This window comes from Emys orbicularis, chromosome 1 (genome assembly GCF_028017835.1).
Source record: "Emys orbicularis isolate rEmyOrb1 chromosome 1, rEmyOrb1.hap1, whole genome shotgun sequence".
NCBI classification, from domain to species: domain Eukaryota; kingdom Metazoa; phylum Chordata; order Testudines; family Emydidae; genus Emys; species Emys orbicularis.
This window is the reverse complement of record NC_088683.1, coordinates 148,796,268-148,814,004: the sequence shown is the minus strand read 5'-3', so window position 1 is coordinate 148,814,004 and position 17,737 is coordinate 148,796,268.

Genomic DNA, 17,737 nt, shown 5'->3' with positions numbered 1-17,737 from the left:
TAATGAGAACAACAAGAAGTAAATTAATATAATTCATTAGACTGAAATTTATTTTTAGAGCATCTCTTACACCTTTTGTGTTATAAATCACTTTAGAGTTCATTGCTGTGCATACTGGTAATTCAGTGACTGAGTAGGCAAATGTATTTAGCTGTTACACACTTGGCAATTCAGTCAATCACACAAAGAGCTCAGAACTTTACGGTGCTCAGTATCTTCCATGTGCAGAAGAGACAGGAGAGCTGCAAGGGAGCCAGGTGCAGGCATCAGAGGTTAACAAGGGACCAGTTCAGCACCCAGTGTAGTTTAGAACAGCTTAAGGGCTGCTTTAAACTACATCCCTGCTGAAATGGCCTCCAAATGGGTGTCTAGCAGCTGGGGATTGTCAGAGTGCACTGCCCTCCAGCCAGGCCCCCTGCCACATCCTGTTTGCCCATGATATGCTACATGGGGATTCCCTCAACAATGGGGGAAACCTCCAGCTGGCTGTTTTATCCAACTATATGGCCCATTTGCTCAGGAGTTAACCCAGGGACTCAAGCACTGAACTACCTATTGAGGGATTGTGATGGGTTATACAAACCCCACACTGAGCCCAAAGGGGATAAAAGACAATACTGGGTCCAAGGAGCCCATGAGAGCTTGCTTTGCCTGTGGGCAACAAGGCCATTTCCAGGGAGACTGCCTGTTCATGGATTATAATTATGGGCAGGCCCGGATGCAGACAGCCAGGCTCAGAAGAGCGGCCCAAGGAAAATGTTAGGCTCTGTACATGTGGATGACTAACCATCCAAGGACTCAGATTCTGGCTGCAGCCAGACCCTGGTCAGTGAAGATCTGGTGGACTGGGGAGACATACAGCCTTGCCCAACAAGAGAAGTGAGATTGACCGTGCAAAACCACAACAAGATGGTGCATGCCAGATCGACAAAGACCTGGCCTATCCAGTCATCCTGGGGCTTGACTGGAGGTTTCTTGAAGAGGCTGTCCAGAATTGGGGTGGCACATCCCCAGCAGACATAGGGTCAAGACCTAAAGACCCCAGAAAATGGGAGATGACCATGGTGGCCAAGGAAGGGCACCATGAGGGGAGTGCCACAGAGGAAGTCGAGGACCCAGAGGCAGGACAATTGTTGCAGATAAATGACCATGCACCGGAGCCAAACTGGAGTAGTAAGGGCCCACCACCACCACTCAGCTTGCTGACTGGTGAGATTGCTGTGTTCTGTTAAGTCTATGACCCAATCTTGGGTCAGGTTTGTGAACAAATCATGCAGATGACGCAGTTCTAGACCCTTGGCTCTTGAAACAGTGGTCCCATTCTGAGCTGGTTGAAGAAAGGGAATATCAGTCCACGAAGTCTCCAAGATGGGGGAAGTGAGGATGCAGCTGCTAGTCCCCAGGAAGTTCTGAAGGGTGTTGCTCCAACTGGCCCATGCAATATTGTGCAGGGGCCACTTGGGGAGAGAAAAGACACTTGACAGAGTGACTATGTGGTTCTACTGGCTGTGTGTCCATTCGCAGGTGTGGGACTTTTGTGCATCATGCCCCAAGTGCCAGTGGACAGGTCAGAAAAAGTTCCCAAAAGCTGTCCTGGTACCACTGTCCATCATAAGGGTGCTCTTTTAAAGGATAGTTGTGGACCCAGTGGTTAGAAAAGTCTGTAGTTGGGTACAAATACATCCTGGTGATCCTGGATTGTGCCACCCAATACCCCAAAGCCATCCCTCTCCACTTAGCTACAGTGGTTGTTGTCACCGGTGAGCTCCTGAAGGTGTTTTCTCAGGTGGGGATCCCTAAGGAGATGCTGCTGGATCAGGGAACCAATTTCACCTCCAAATTAATGAAGGAGCTATGGGACCTGCTAAGGGTCAAGTCATTTAAAACATTGGTATGCCACCCTCAAACCAACAGATCGGTGGAACGGTTCATCAAGACATTGAAGAACATGAAGTTTGTCACCACATCAAGCGATTTTGGACTTACAGCAGGGAGGACCCTGCTGGTGTTGTTTCCCACAGGGCCCTGGGCTGGCACCTGGTGAAGAGTGAGAGCCCAGGTCCCCTTATCACAACCCCTTAAAGGCTGAAGCCCAGATGCAGGTGGAAAGCCAAACCTCTGAGCTTAAGATCAGGAACAGTTATTGCTACCACCCTGACAGAGGGACAAGAGGCTGGAAGTTGGCTGCATTAACCTCTAGACCGCCCAGCTCTCTGAGTCCCCTATGACATGGACCTTAACATAAACATTCACAATCTTTCTCCCGTATTACTAAAATCAAAATAAACTTACCATGTAGCATATAAAACCAGAAGCAGACTACGTGGCTCTGGGAAGAAGGATAAAGGAGTTTGAGGCGCAAGTGGTGTTCTCGTCCATCCTCCCTGTGCAAGGAAAAGGCCTGGGTAGAGACCGTCAAATCGTGGAAGTCAACGAATGGCTACGCAGGTGGTGTCGGAGAGAAGGCTTTGGATTCTTCGACCATGGGATGGTGTTCCAAGAAGGAGGAATGCTGGGCAGGGACGGGCTCCACCTAACGAAGAGAGGGAAGAGCATCTTCGCCAGCAGGCTGGCTAACCTAGTGAGGAGGGCTTTAAACTAGGTTCACCGGGGGAAGGAGACCAAAGCCCTGAGGTAAGTGGGGAAATGGGATCCTGGGAGGAAGCACAAGCAGGAGAGCACAAGAGGGGAGGACTCCTGTCTCATACTGAGAAAGAGGGACGATCAGTGAGTTATCTTAAGTGCCTATACACAAATGCAAGAAGCCTGGGAAACAAGCAGGGAGAACTGGAAGTCCTGGCACAGTCAGGGAACTATGATGCGATTGGAATAACAGAGACTTGGTGGGATAACTCACATGACTGGAGTACTATCATGGATGGATATAAACTGTTCAGGAAGGACAGGCAGGGCAGAAAAGGTGGGGGAGTTGCGTTGTATGTAAGAGAGGAGTATGACTGCTCAGAGCTCCGGTATGAAACTGCAGAAAAACCTGAGTGTCTCTGGATAAAGTTGAGAAGTGTGAGCAACAAGGGTGATGTCGTGGTCGGAGTCTGCTATAGACCACCAGACCAGGGGGATGAGGTGGACGAGGCTTTCTTCTGGCAACTAGCAGAAGTTGCTAGATCTCAGGCCCTGGTTCTCATGGGAGACTTTAATCACCCTGATATCTGCTGGGAGAGCAATACAGCGGTCCACAGACAATCCAGGAAGTTTTTGGAAAGTGTAGGGGACAATTTCCTGGTGCGAGTGCTGGAGGAACCAACTAGGGGCAGAGCTTTTCTTGACCTGCTGCTCACAAACAGGGAAGAATTAGTAGGGGAAGCAAAAGTGGATGGGAACCTGGGAGGCAGTGACCATGAGATGGTCGAGTTCAGGATCCTGACACAAGGAAGAAAGGAGAGCAGCAGAATACGGACCCTGGACTTCAGAAAAGCAGACTTTGACTCCCTCAGGGAACAGATGGGCAGGATCCCCTGGGAGAATAACATGAAGGGCAAAGGGTTCCAGGAGAACTGGCTATATTTTAAAGAATCCTTATTGCGGTTGCAGGAACAAACCATCCCGATGTGTAGAAAGAATAGTAAATATGGCAGGCGACCAGCTTGGCTAAACTGTGAAATCCTTGCTGATCTTAAACGCAAAGAAGAAGCTTACAAGAAGTGGAAGATTGGACAAATGACCAGGGAGGAGTATAAAAATATTGCTCAGGCATGCAGGAGTGAAATCAGGAAGGCCAAATCACACTTGGAGTTGCAGCTAGCAAGAGATGTTAAGAGTAACAAGAAGGGTTTCTTCAGGTATGTTAGCAACAAGAAGAAAGTCAAGGAAAGTGTGGGCCCCTTACTGAATGAGGGAGGCAACCTAGTGACTGAGGATGTGGAAAAAGCTAATGTACTCAATTATTTTTTTACCTCTGTCTTCACAAACAAGGTCAGCTCCCAGACTGCTGCACTGGGCAGCACAATATGGGGAGAAGGTGACCAGCCCTCTGTGGAGAAAGAAGTGGTTCGGGACTATTTAGAAAAACTGGACGTGCACAAGTCCATGGGGCCGGATGCGCTGCATCCGAGGGTGCTAAAGGAGTTGGCAGATGAGATTGCAGAGCCATTAACCATTATTTTTTAAAACTCATGGCGATCGGGGGAGGTCCCGGATGACTGGAAAAAGGCTAATGTAGTGCCCATCTTTAAAAAAGGGAAGAAGGAGGATCCGGGGAACTACAGGCCAGTCAGCCTCACCTCAGTCCCTTTATTCGACATTGGTGAGGCCTCATCTGGAGTACTGTGTCCAGTTTTGGGCCCCACACTACAAGAAGGATGTGGAAAAATTGGAAAGAGTCCAGCGGAGGGCAACAAAAATGATTAGGGGTCTGGAGCGCATGACTTATGAGGAGAGGCTGAGGGAACTGGGATTGTTTAGTCTCCAGAAGAGAAGAATGAGGGGGGATTTGACAGCAGCCTTCAACTACCTGAAGGGGGGTTCCAAAGAGGATGGAACTCGGCTGTTCTCAATGGTGGCAGATGACAGAACAAGGAGCAATAGTCTCAAGTTGCAGTGGGGGAGGTCTAGGTTGGATATTAGGAAACACTATTTCACTAGGAGGGTGGTGAAGCACTGGAATGCGTTACCTAGGGAGGTGGTGGAGTCTCCTTCCTTGGAGGTTTTTAAGGCCAGGCTTGACAAAGCCCTGGCTGGGATGATTTAGTTGGGAATTGGTCCTGCTTTGAGCGGGGGGTTGGACTAGATGATCTCCTGAGGTCCCTTCCAACCCTGATATTCTATGATTCTATGATTCTATGAAGGTGAAATGGGAGCAGAGCAAAGTGTACTGGTGAATCTGGCCCTGTATATGCATCCTTGCATTTCCGCCCAAAGCAAGTCTTTTTTCTCATTTGCAGGCCCTGGCTTTCAGCATTCATGCTGGTCTAAGTTGCTCTGGTGATGACTGCACTGATTCTGCTGGGTACTGTAATCACCTTACCTCAGCAATGTGAATGCCACTATCTAGAGGGCAGCATCAACCTTCATTCATTTAATTATGTAGCTGTTTGAACCTTGTAAACAGGCAATTAAATGCAAAAAATGGCATCAATGCCATTATGACTGAGAATGTAAACTCATAAATGAGGAAATTCAAATAGTAAGGTTCTCCTGGGGGCATTAACTCATTCCCATATCCTATAAGCACATATGAAGATAACCTAACTGGTAATCAGAACTGCAGAATATCTGTGTGTGCTCTGAGTGATTTATTATTAGATAATTTAACTTTGAATTTCCTGACTGAGTTTAAATTCTCAACCTCAATTTTACAATAAGATAGGATATTTTGCATTTAACTTTCTTGGGTTTTGACTTGTCTATTTAAAGGCAGAAGAGAAGAGGGAAAGACAAAGTGGGCTGAGATCCACTGGGGCTGCCACAAACCTCCTCATAATCCTATGAAGGGTTTTGGAGAGGGCTCACCTCCTTAACCACAAGCAAAAACAAATATGTTCCAGATTTTATATGAACCTCTGAGCAAGCAGGTTCACTCTGAGAAATAGGATGTGAATGGGCCCTTAGCTCCTGGCAAACAGGAGTCCCACTTGGGAGGAAGCCCACTCAGCCTGGCCTTTCATCCCTCTGGCTGTGATCTGGTGCAAATGGAATCTCTGGAAAGCACACACAGCTCTGATAGGTGCAGAAGATTGGTGGAGGAGTCAGGGGCCTTTTACCCACCTCAGTCATTCTGGGTTAAGAGACTTGCTTCTGCTGCTGGAAGGGAGTTTGTTGCAATAGAGCATCAATCATTTGTCCCCTTGAGAATATAGAAGGCAGATTCCTTTCAGAAGATGCAAGTGGTCTGATATAGCAGTCTAAAAGCTGCCTCGGGATTCTGTGAAGACCTGAGAACCCAAAGCCCCGGGGAACAGATTTTTTATTTAAACCTTGGACTTTTGGAAGTGCCCTTGTGTATGAGTCAGGTTTACCTGAGGACAGTTTGAAAGATGTTATAAGGATTGCCATGTGTTCCTAATGTTGTTTTAACAATTTAACCAAATTAGTTATTGCTATGACTGAGACAATATTCTTGACTTCGTGCATATTAATGGTCTGAGTTAAAACTGAGCAAGTGATATGATAAAGAATGAAGCAGAGATGAAATGCTCCATCAGTGAGTAATGTATTCTAGTTAGTCCACAGGAATGTACAGACACCAGATAAGAAAAGGCTAAATATTTCTGGATTGGGTTAAACGGAGAAGGAGAGAAAACGGATTTGGCTTGATGACTCCCAATTAGAAGGATACAGGTTGAGATTTCTGGTGGATATTTTTTAAGTGGTGAAGTTACTTTTTATTTTAAATACAGGTACACCTCTGGATCCATAGCCCTGTGCTGGCTCTATCCCAAATCACAAAGCTAGTATTGCAATAAAAGGCATACATTTAGATCCAGCTTAGATTCCCAAATCCCCGGCATGGCCAATCTCCCAAAGACTGGTTGTACTAAGTAAAGCTAAGATCTTTGAAAAGCAACAATGACAACTAAAACCTGTTTCCCAGTCTCTGCTCATTGCATTCCATGTCTCTTTAATTGGTATTAAAGTGGAGTTAATGATCTTTTATAAGTCCTTAGAAATCAGATGGCTTTGGGCAAGGTGGGCATTCCATGTAGGCCATGATGGAGGACTTTATCCTGGGATGCAGTGACTCTGAAAGAGATTTGGGGGTAATGATGAGTAATCAGATGAACATGAGCTCCCAGTGTGATGGTGTGGCCCAAAGGGCTAATGGAATGCGTAAACAGGGACATTTGGATGTATAAATAAGGGAATCTCAAGTAGGAGTAGAGAGGTTATTTTACCTCTGTATTTGGCACTGGTGCGATCACTGCTGGAATACTGTGTCCAATTCTAGAAGGATGTTGATAAATTCGAGAGGGTTCAGAGAAGAGCCATGAGAATGGTTCAAGACTTAGGGTATGTCTACACTACGAGAGTAGTTCGATTTTACTTAAATCGAATATGTGGAATCGATATTACAAAATCGAACGTGTGTGTCCACACTAAGGACAGTAATTCGACTTTGTGAGTCCACACTAACGGGGAAAGCGTCGACATTGGAAGCGGTGCACTGTGGGCAGCTATCCCACAGTTCCCTCAGTCCCCGCTGCCCATTGGAATTCTGGGTCGAGCTGCCAATGCCTTCTGGGTAAAAAAATGTGTCGAGGGTGCTTTTGGGTAACTTTCGTCATCCGTCCGTCACTACCGCCCTCCCTCCCTGAAAGCGCCGGCGGGAAATCAGTTCGCGCACTTTTCTGGTCAGTGACAGCGCGGACGCCACAGCACTGCGAGCATGGAGCCCGCTGCGACCATCGCTGCAGTTATGGCCGTTGTCAACACCTCGCAGCTTATCATCCACCTTTCCCAGAGGCAGATGCAGAGAAATCAGGCGAGGAGGCTACGGCACCGCGGTGAGGACCTGAAGTCTGAGAGTGGCACAGACCTGTCAGAAAGCACGGGACCCAGCGCCGAGGACATCACGGTGGCAATGGGTCATGTTGATGTTGTGGAACGGCGATTCTGGGCCCGGGAAACAAGCACGGACTGGTGGGACCGCATAGTGCTGCAGGTCTGGGATGAATCACAGTGGCTGCGAAACTTTCGCATGCGGAAGGGGACTTTCATGGAACTTTGTGAGTTGCTGTCCCCTGCCCTGAAGCGCAATGACACCCGGATGCGAGCAGCCCTGACAGTCCAGAAGCGAGTAGCCATAGCCCTCTGGAAGCTTGCAACGCCAGACAGCTACCGGTCAGTCGCGAACCACTTTGGCGTGGGCAAATCTACCGTGGGGGTTGTTGTCATGCAAGTAGCCAACGCAATCGTTGAGGTACTGCTCTCAAAGGTAGTGACCCTGGGAAACGCGCAGGTCATCATAGATGGCTTCGCCGCGATGGGATTCCCAAACTGCGGTGGGGCTATAGATGGAACTCACATCCCTATCCTGGGACCGGACCACCAGGCCAGCCAGTACATCAACCGAAAGGGCTACTTTTCATTGGTTCTGCAAGCACTGGTGGACCATAGGGGACGTTTTAGAAATATCAACGTCGGATGGCCGGGCAAGGTTCATGACGCTCGTGTTTTCAGGAACTCAGGTCTGTTTAGACGGCTGCAGGAAGGTATTTACTTCCCGGACCACAAAATAACTCTTGGGGATGTGGAGATGCCTATAGTCATCCTCGGGGACCCAGCCTACCCGCTAATGCCCTGGCTCATGAAGCCCTATACTGGCGCCCTGGACACTGAAAAAGAACTCTTCAACTACCGGCTGAGCAAGTGCAGAATGGTGGTGGAGTGTGCTTTTGGACGTCTCAAGGGGAGATGGAGAACCTTACTGACTCGCTGTGATCTCAGCGAAACCATTATCCCCATTGTTATTGCAGCTTGCTGTGTGCTCCACAATCTCTGTGAGAGCAAGGGGGAGACCTTTATGGCGGGGTGGGAGGTTGAGGCAAATAGCCTGGCTGCTGATTACGCCCAGCCAGACAGCCGGGCGATTAGAAGAGCCCAGCGGGACGCGCTGTGCATCCGGGAGGCTTTGAAAGCTAGGTTCCTGAGTGAGCAGGGTAACCTGTGATTTTTAAGTTTGTGTACAGAGAAGCTGAACCTGCCCCCGTTTCTGTACCCACTAAATGTTCAGTATCCTCTCCAGTGACATACCCCGTTCCCCCCCTTCCAACACACGTTTAAAAATAAAATCACTTGAATTTTGTTAATGAACACCGTTTTCTTTATTACTGTTTTCGCGGGAAAGTGTTGAACCTGGGACGCAGACTGTGGTGAGGAGCGGGTGTAGTGTAGTGATGCAAATGACGCTTCTAAACTCCAGGAATGACAGGCTCCGCAGTGGTGGACTGGTGGTTTCAACGGAGCCTGCCACCCCTCCTGTTCGGGACTCTGTGGGGGGGGGGGGCTATGTGACTTTGTGGCAGGGGGAGGACGGTTACAGATCCCCTGCTGCGTGGCTCTGTGATCCAGGATAAGGACCGCTGCATAAGATCTCTAACTGACCTCCCCCGCCACAAAGTCACAGAGCCCCCCCTCCCCCAACAGAACAATAAAACCACCTCCCAGACTGACCAGGGTAACTAGTGACTGCAATGTGTGTGTGCCCTGCTGCTGAACCTGCCCCCGCCTCTGTACCCTGGTAAAGGTGACTGTCCTGTCCAATTACCAACCCCCTTCCCCCCCTTCAGACAGACTCTCCTCTAAAAGAACATGATGGAAACAGTAATTAACAGAAACGTATTTTTTATTAGCAACTACACATGAAACTGGGGGGTGAAACTTGGACGGGGGCTTGGGTGAGGCGGGAAGGAAAGGACTTGTCAAATTTTGGGGAATGAGAGCCTTCTAGTACTAGAGCACTCTGCAGGGGTGGAGTGAGAGTTTTCACGGACTCTGCCGCCCCTCCTTCTTTGGACTTTGGGTGAGGGGGGTATGGGACTTGGTGGCGGGGGAGGGCAGTTACAGATAGACTGCAGCGGGGCTCTGTCCTCCTGCCTCCGGTCCTGCAGAACATCCACAAGGCGCCGGATCGTGTCCGTTTGCTCCCTCATTAGTCCAAGCAGCGTTTGAGTCGCCTGCTGGTCTTCCTGCCGCCACCTCTCCTCCCGTTCCATGTGTGATCGGTGCATTTGGGACAAGTTCTCCCTCCACTGTGTCTGCTGGGCTGCCTGGGCTCGGGAGCAGCCCATAAGTTCCGAGAACATGTCCTCCCGTGTCCTCTTCTTCCTACGCCTAATCTGCGCTAGCCTCTGGGAGTGTGATGCCAGGCTAGGTTGGGAGACAGTCGCAGCTGTGGGAATGGGGAAAAGGGAGTGAATTCCTCAGAAAGATAAATTTAGTTGTGAACAAAGAACATAGTCTTTCTCTGTGAACAAGACCATGCACAGCACCTATCACATGCGCACTCAGGACAAGGTCGAATTTTCGGCCTTCGCATTCAGTGCCTGGGGTCTTGCAGTGCAGATCAGAGAAGCGGGGCAGGACACCGGAATTTGTGTAGCAGGCCGACATGGTAAGCCGTACACTTGTGGCTGCTTAAAACTTTAATAGTAGCACTGGCCTCCTTTCACATTGAAAGCAATGCCAGTCCCTGCTGCCATCAATCCGGCAAGCATGAGCTCTGCCCCTGTCCCACCCCCTCGCGGCTGTCCCAGGGAAAGATCCCTGTATGCTGCCCCTCTCCCGCCTCCACCGCGTGGCTGTAAACTGCCGGTTACAGTTCTGTAAAGGAACAGGCAAGCAGTCCCAATACTAACATTCCCCTACCTCATTCAAAGCAGGTCACCATGAGCGACATCACTCTGATGAGGATTTCAGAGACCGAGAAAGAAAGGATGCTTCGGGAAAGCCTGCAAAGACCAGGGCCGTATGCCGCCATGCTCTGCAGGGCAATGATCCCGGAGTACTTGCTTGTCTCCTGGCGCGGAAATGTTTGCTACTACGGAGGACCCAATAAGGCCGCTCTCCCCAGGAACCTGATGCAAAGGCTTTCCAATTACCTCCAGGAGAGCTTTGTGGAGATGTCCCTGGAGGATTTCAGCTCTATCCCCGAACATATAGACCGAATTTTACTGTAGCTGCACTGGCAGGGACTAAACAGTAGAGCGGCTTGGGCAGAACAATCATGCTAAACCGGACATTGTTAGATTTTTTTCAGTAGTTGCACTGCCAGGGACTGAACCGTTAAGGGCCTAGGGCAAAGTAATCATGCAAAACCCATTGTTAATCTTGTTAATATTCCTGTTCTGTTAAAAATAAATGTTTACATGTTTAAAACACTTACTGGCTGATCCTTCCCCTGATTCTGTGTCCGGGTTAACGGCTGGGGACGGTTGGTAGGGGATCTCTGTAAGGGTGATGAAGAGATCCTGGCTGTCGGGGAAATCAGCGTTGTAAGCGCTGTCGACTGCCTCGTCCTCCTCATCTCCTTCCTCATCTTCCCCGTCCGCTAACATGTCCGAGGAAGCGGCCGTCGACAATATCCCATCCTCAGAGTCCACGGTCAGTGGTGGGGTAGTGGTGGCGGCCACACCTAGGATGGAATGCAGTGCCTCGTAGAAACGGGATGTCTGGGGCTGGGATCCGGAGCATCCGTTTGCCTCTTTGGTCTTCTGGTAGCCTTGTCTCAGCTCCTTGATTTTCACGCGGCACTGCGTTGCATCCCGGCTGTATCCTCTCTCTGCCATGGCTTTAGAGATCTTCTCGTAGATCTTTGCGTTCCGTCTTTTCGATCGCAGCTCGGAAAGCACGGACTCATCGCCCCACACAGCGATCAGATCTAAGACTTCCCGATCAGTCCATGCTGGGGCCCTCTTTCTATTCTGAGATTGCATGGCCATCTCTGCTGGAGAGCTCTGCATCGTTGCCAGTGCTGCTGAGCTCGCCACGATGTCCAAACAGGAAATGAGATTCAAACTGGCCAGACAGGAAAAGGAATTCAAATTTTCCCAGCTTTTCCTGTGTGGCTGGTCAGAGCATCCGAGCTCGGACTGCTGTCCAGAGCGTCAACAGAGTGGTGCACTGTGGGATAGCTCCCGGAGCTATTAGCGTCGATTTCCATCCACACCTAGCCTAATTCGACATGGCCATGTCGAATTTAGCGCTACTCCCCTCGTTGGGGAGGAGTACAGAAGTCGAATTTAAGAGACCTCTATGTCGAACTAAATAGCTTCGTGGTGTGGACGGGTGCAGAGTTCATTCGATGTAACGGCGCTAAATTCGACATAAACTCCTAGTGTAGACCAGGCCTTAGAAAACCTGCTATATACTGAGAGATTGAGTTTCTTGAGTCTATTTAGCTTAACAAAGAGAATATTAAGGGGTGACTTGACCACAGTCTGTAAATACCTGCACGGGGAGCAAATATTTAATCATGAGCTTTTCAATCTAGCAGAGAAAGATATAATATAATCCAATGGCTGGAAATTGAAATTAAACAAATTCAGACTGGAAAAAAGGTATAAATTTTTAACAGCTAGAGTAATTAACAACTGGAACAACTTACCAAGGGGGGTGGTGAATTATTCATCACTGACAATTATAAAATCAAGATTGGATGTTTTTCTAACAGATCTGCTCTAGGAATTATTTAGGGGAAGTTCTATGGCCTGTGTTATACAGGAGGTCAGACTAGATGACCACAGTGGTCTACGAATTTCTGAAAAGAATAAGCAACAGAGAAAGAAATGCAGCAGTGTATTGGTGGATAGAGATGGCTGAATAATAATATTCATTTTGTTAAATTCTTCAGCCCACTCCATTGGTGGATCTATACAATGCTAGTGGTTGAGGCTTAGTCTCTGTTAACATATGGCCAATGAAATATGGTTGTTCAGAGCCACTACATGCATACCAGCCCTACTTGGTGTCTATCAGGCCAAAGTAGAAATTACTTTAGAATGGTCCTGATGCCACCTGCTATTAGTAGAGGAGAGCACTTGAATTCATAGTCATGGACCAACCTCATCTGCTCATCTCCAATATCACCATTGTGTACTTGGCATTTCTTGAAAGAAGGAAGCATCTGGGCTGAACCTCATGCCTATTGTGCAAACCAGGCATTGGAATTGATGTGGCTGAACACTTCCTCCCCATCTTTTCACTATTGAGGCTCAACATTTCTGCTTCACATAAGTTATTTCTCCTTTTTTTAATGATGATCCGTATGGGTATAGAAATTGTTGTATTCCTCCTGGGCTCCCAGATCCCTTGTGCACATACCAACCATCCACTTAAATGGAATGGAAAGTCCCTGCACCTGCCAAGCCACCTGAATAAAAAACAAAAAACAACTGGTTCACTCACCCCCAACTCTGTACCCTATGTTTTTATTTAATACCAAGTTCTAAACTAATTTTTCTCCTCAGGTTGGCAATAAAAGGAAATGCAGATGGCAAGTACTGTTCTGCTTTCCAAAGGAAGGAGAAGATCCTCCATGATAGCTGCCATTTTAAACAGATGGATCTGCAAGAAAAAATGCAACCCTGCTGCCTGGCTGAGACCCTACAGGATCTTAGACAATGTGTTTTATAGAATGATACATCTTCTTGCACTTTGAGATATTTGACTATAAATAATAATGTGTTTTATCCAAAGCCCAGTGAAGTAGATGAAAAGACCACCCTCCCTAAAATAGACTTTGGATTAAGCCTTATAAGAAGATTCCACAGAAGCTAAAATACTCAGCAGTGATGTGTATCACTGACTGTATTAGGGGCAGCTGGGCATTGTAATACCTGAACTCCCTTGCTGTTAGATGTTTAAACCACAGTATATTTGACCAAACAAAGCATTATTTGATGCAGCATAAAAAGGGAGCAGAAAGGGTGGCTGGGACTTAGTGTGACTATATCTCAGCACATATGGCTATGGGGTGGGGGGAGGGGGTGTCACTGGGTGGCTCAGCCTCACTGCCTGACCAGTTCAGATGGTTTCACAGTCACAAACACATCAGGCTGTTTATCTTTCACCAAGGTGTGTATTTATTCCCCTCTTACATAGTAATACCATGCAATACAGTCTTACAGCAAGGATAGGCTTCCCTGCAGTCCCCACTCCCCAATTCTGGCAACCCCCCTGAGCTTCCTTCCAAGCCTCCTTCTGAGCTGCCCCGTGCCTCCTGTTTCCTCCCCTTATATTCTCTCCAATTACCTTGTTAGCTCAGTGATTGTCACCCAGGTGCTCACTCCTCAACTGAAAAGGTGTATAAGTGCCCTCAGCTCGGCCTGCAGCCTTCCTCAGACTGCAGCAATACCAGTGATCAGGATGCTGCTGATAGCACCCTGTCACACACCTCCCCCCTTATTTCAGTTGAGGCCATTTCTTGCCTCCAGATGACGCCTTCTTTGCTGCCCATACCTTACCCTCATTATGGGGTTGGGATTCCATTGGGGGTTCTTGTGCTCTTTGGGGATGGCTCTCATTGGACCACAGGTGAGGGTCTCCTGCCTTCCACCCATAGAAGTACACTTTGAGGGTGGAGGTTGTCCCCACAGCTCAGCCTTGACCCATAGGTCATCACACCCATCACATCCCACTGGTCTTCCTCCCAGTTTACTTGGCTCTGGGCTTATATCTACCCATGTGCACTGTCCCTCTAGGGCCACAATTTCAAGACCTCTCTCTTCCCCTGACTTATCTTGCCCTTGGTCTGGGACTGTTGGGGTAGGTTCGCCCAGCAAAGCTTCCATATCAGGACCCCGTCTCTCTCTTCAGCTTGTTTATTACCCTGTGTCTGGTCCAGGGCTTACTCCTTCTGGACGTCTGCTGAGCCTCCATCCTCCTTGTCTTCTAGGTATCCCTGTTCTGTCATTCCCTGCTTCATTGCCCTCATCTTGGATTTTTCTCCTCCTCACAAGTCCTCCAGTGTGCCACCTCATTCTGAGCTTGTTTCCTTATGCGTAGGGTCATCACACACTGAACTTGGAGGACTCCCTGGAGGATCTACACTTGTGGGCTTCTCATGTGGACCCACCAGTTGGGGTCCATTCCCCCACTGACTACCCTTTTTACCTAAGGGAAATGGGGTCCTGTCAGTCCCTAGCATTACTGAGTAAGGTAATGGCTTTATCACCCCTACTTACTGCCATCAAAACTTCCCTTCTACTTCTAAGGGGTTGATGGCCACAGGATAAGTGCTCTTTTCCCCATGTATACAATAGACTGTTAGCGTTGCCCCCTCCTGTTGCCACCTGGGCATTCCATACGAGGGAAAACGCTGCTGCTGAATCCACAGTGCCCTCGTTGTTCTTTGGCCTACATTGACTGGAATCATTCTTATCCCCGGTCCCCCTTTTACGCTTGTCCACAGAACTCCATGAACCTGGAGTCCATGTAAGGGCAGTCTCTCTTTATGTGTCCTTTGCCCCGCACTGGTAGCAGACTACTGGTACCTCTTTTGACCCTGCATCTCCTTTCCGGGCTTCGCTGCGTGGGGTTCTTCAACCTTCTTTCTCCTGCTCTCAGTCATCGGGGTACGGAGCTCTTTTAATGGAAAGTCCATCTCCACATACTCCTTTGTTAATTTCACTGCTGCCTCTAGTGATTGTGGCTGGTGCTTCTGACCCCAGACCCTTGTAGTCTCAGGGAGGCTCTGTATAATCTGCTCCAGAATAATGGAGTTCATTAGGACTTCAGTGTCCCATCAGTCTGGCTGCAACCCCATCGAGTGGCCCAGTCTGAAAATTTCTACTCAAAGCTCCTGGGGCATAGCCTGCCATCTCACATGGCTGCCCTGAACTTTTGGTGGTATTTCTCAGCTGACAGGCCAACTCTGTCCAAAATAGCGTCTTTCAGTGTATCATAGTCTTTCGACAGGTGTTCGCTAAGGGCCATATAGCCTGCCTGAGCCTTGCTGGCCAGATAAGGGACCAGCTGAAGTGCCCATGCAACCTTGTCCCATCCGGCGCTGCTCAAACGTTAATAAAAAGGCATCAGGGTCATCCCTTGGGGCCATCTTATATAGTCCCAGGTCCACTATTTGATTCCCAGTCCCCTCACTGACACTCACCAGCCTTTGCAGGAGCTGTTGCTGTAACTGGACCTGCTCTTGGATGAATTCTTGCAACGTTTGTTGTTGCACTGCCTGCCAATTCAGGAGTGCTTGCATCTCCTTTTGTTGTTCCACTAGCCAGGACAGCATGTCGTCCATGGTGCCCACATCTCCTGCCATCACGCAGGTGTCCCCATATGTATGTTCATCGGCTGAGGGACTTACTCACCCTGAACAAGCCCACACGTGTCACAGGGCGGCTCCCTTGCTACTTCATCAACCACACTGCCTGGCCAGTTCAAATGGTTTCTTCACAGCAGGGCCAGCTCCAGCTTTTTTGCCGCCCCAAGCAGCGAAGAGAGAGAGAAAAAAAAAGATAAAACCGCGATCGGCGGCACTTCAGCGGCTGCTCTACCGCGCTGCTCCATTCTTCGGCGGCAATTCGGCGGCCGGTCCTTCCCTCCGAGAGGGACTGAGGGACCCGCCGCCGAAGACCCAGACATGCCGCCCCTTTCCATTGGCCGCCTCAAACACCTGCTTCCTGCGCTGGTGCCTGGAGCCAGCCCTGTTTCACGGTCACACAGGCCGGGCTGTTTACCTTTCCCCATGGTGTGTATTTATAGTAATGCTGTACAGTACAGGCTGACAGCAAGAGTCTGACAGCTCTGGCTCTGGCTGACCCTATCACAGGGGGAATTGAATGTCTCCTTCAGATAAAAATTCCTAGATGCAGGACAAAGTGGGGGAGGCATTAGGTGGTGGTTCCAGCCACACAGAACTCAATGCTGCTTGTAGGTGGCTTTCAGTTCCACCAATCTCATAGGTCCTTAACAGACCCTGCACCAGTGGAGGATTGCTATGGTGGAACAGAGGATGTGGGGGCAGAGACTCAAGGTCTGGTTGCACATACACCAGATGGCAGTTTTTCTATGCCAGTGGAATTGTCTGCTGGGCATTTATGGTTGAATTAAGGCTATTTTGTGTCTCCTGAGTGGTGCAAAAGAGTCATTACCCAGTGAGAATCTAGCCCCTTGTCTGCAGAAAAGGGGAGGGCAAAGGGAGAAACTCAGGTGACTGATTTTTGATGATGTGTGAGAGGAAGGGATCTTTGAGAGACTAGAAGGTGTATTCTAGCCAGCACTGGAATGGGTTACCTAGGGAGGTGGTGGAATCTCCTTCCTTAGAGGTTTTTAAGGTCAGGCTTGACAAAGCCCTGGCTGGGATGATTTAGTTGGGAATTGGTCCTGCTTTGAGCAGGGGGTTGGACTAGATGACCTCCTGAGGTCCCTTCCAACCCTGATATTCTATGATTCTATGATTCTATTGGAGTCCAAAGGCCATATACATGAGGTAGGATGAATAAGCCTTATGGGAAGTGGAATAAACTATGTAATTTTTGCACATCTTTTATTGAGTTACTACATAGTCAAACTGTCACATGCCTTCCAACCTAACAGATTCTCACATATCTTGAGAAAGTGGCTGTTTCACACTATCGGTTACACTTATTTCATAAAGCAGACTTGCAAGACTGTCAGGAATATTTAGCAGCCCAGGTGTAAAATCTACTCACTTTCCACTTACAGTTATGACAGATAATGGAAAACAAAGACAGCATTACTCACCTCAGGGTAAGAGGTGAGTATGATTTTTGCAGTGCTCTTGTATTGTGTTTGATGCATTGCACAACGAAAAGGCGGAATCCTGTTACGTTTAGGACAGTCTTGTACTGCTGCAGATTTTTCCATGCAATAAATATTTCCCTTGAGATTTAGTTACTTCTGCCTACATGATTCTCCTCATACTTTTCAACCCTTCATGGTCAGTCCTGGCCTTGTCCTCAATCAGTTTCTGGTCATCAGGTCTGACTCCCTGATCTACCAGCCACAATAGCAGATAGTGTCTTGCCCATGGAATATTCAGTCCAGGGAAATCCCACTCCTCTCTACAGCTTAGGCAGCCTCCTTCCATAGTGTTAATGTGCTCAGAGTTCAAACACTTCGGCTCAGGTCAGTGCATGACTTTAAAGATTTGCCGCTGTCTGGTTATATATATACACAGAAGTTAAGTCAGACAAGATGTTCATGCCATTTGTCTCAAACGATTCGTTAGTGTTTATTATTATTGCATGTGTCACTGGGTCAATTTTTGGTTCATTGCTCATGGGAAAAAAAACACTACTCCAGCCTT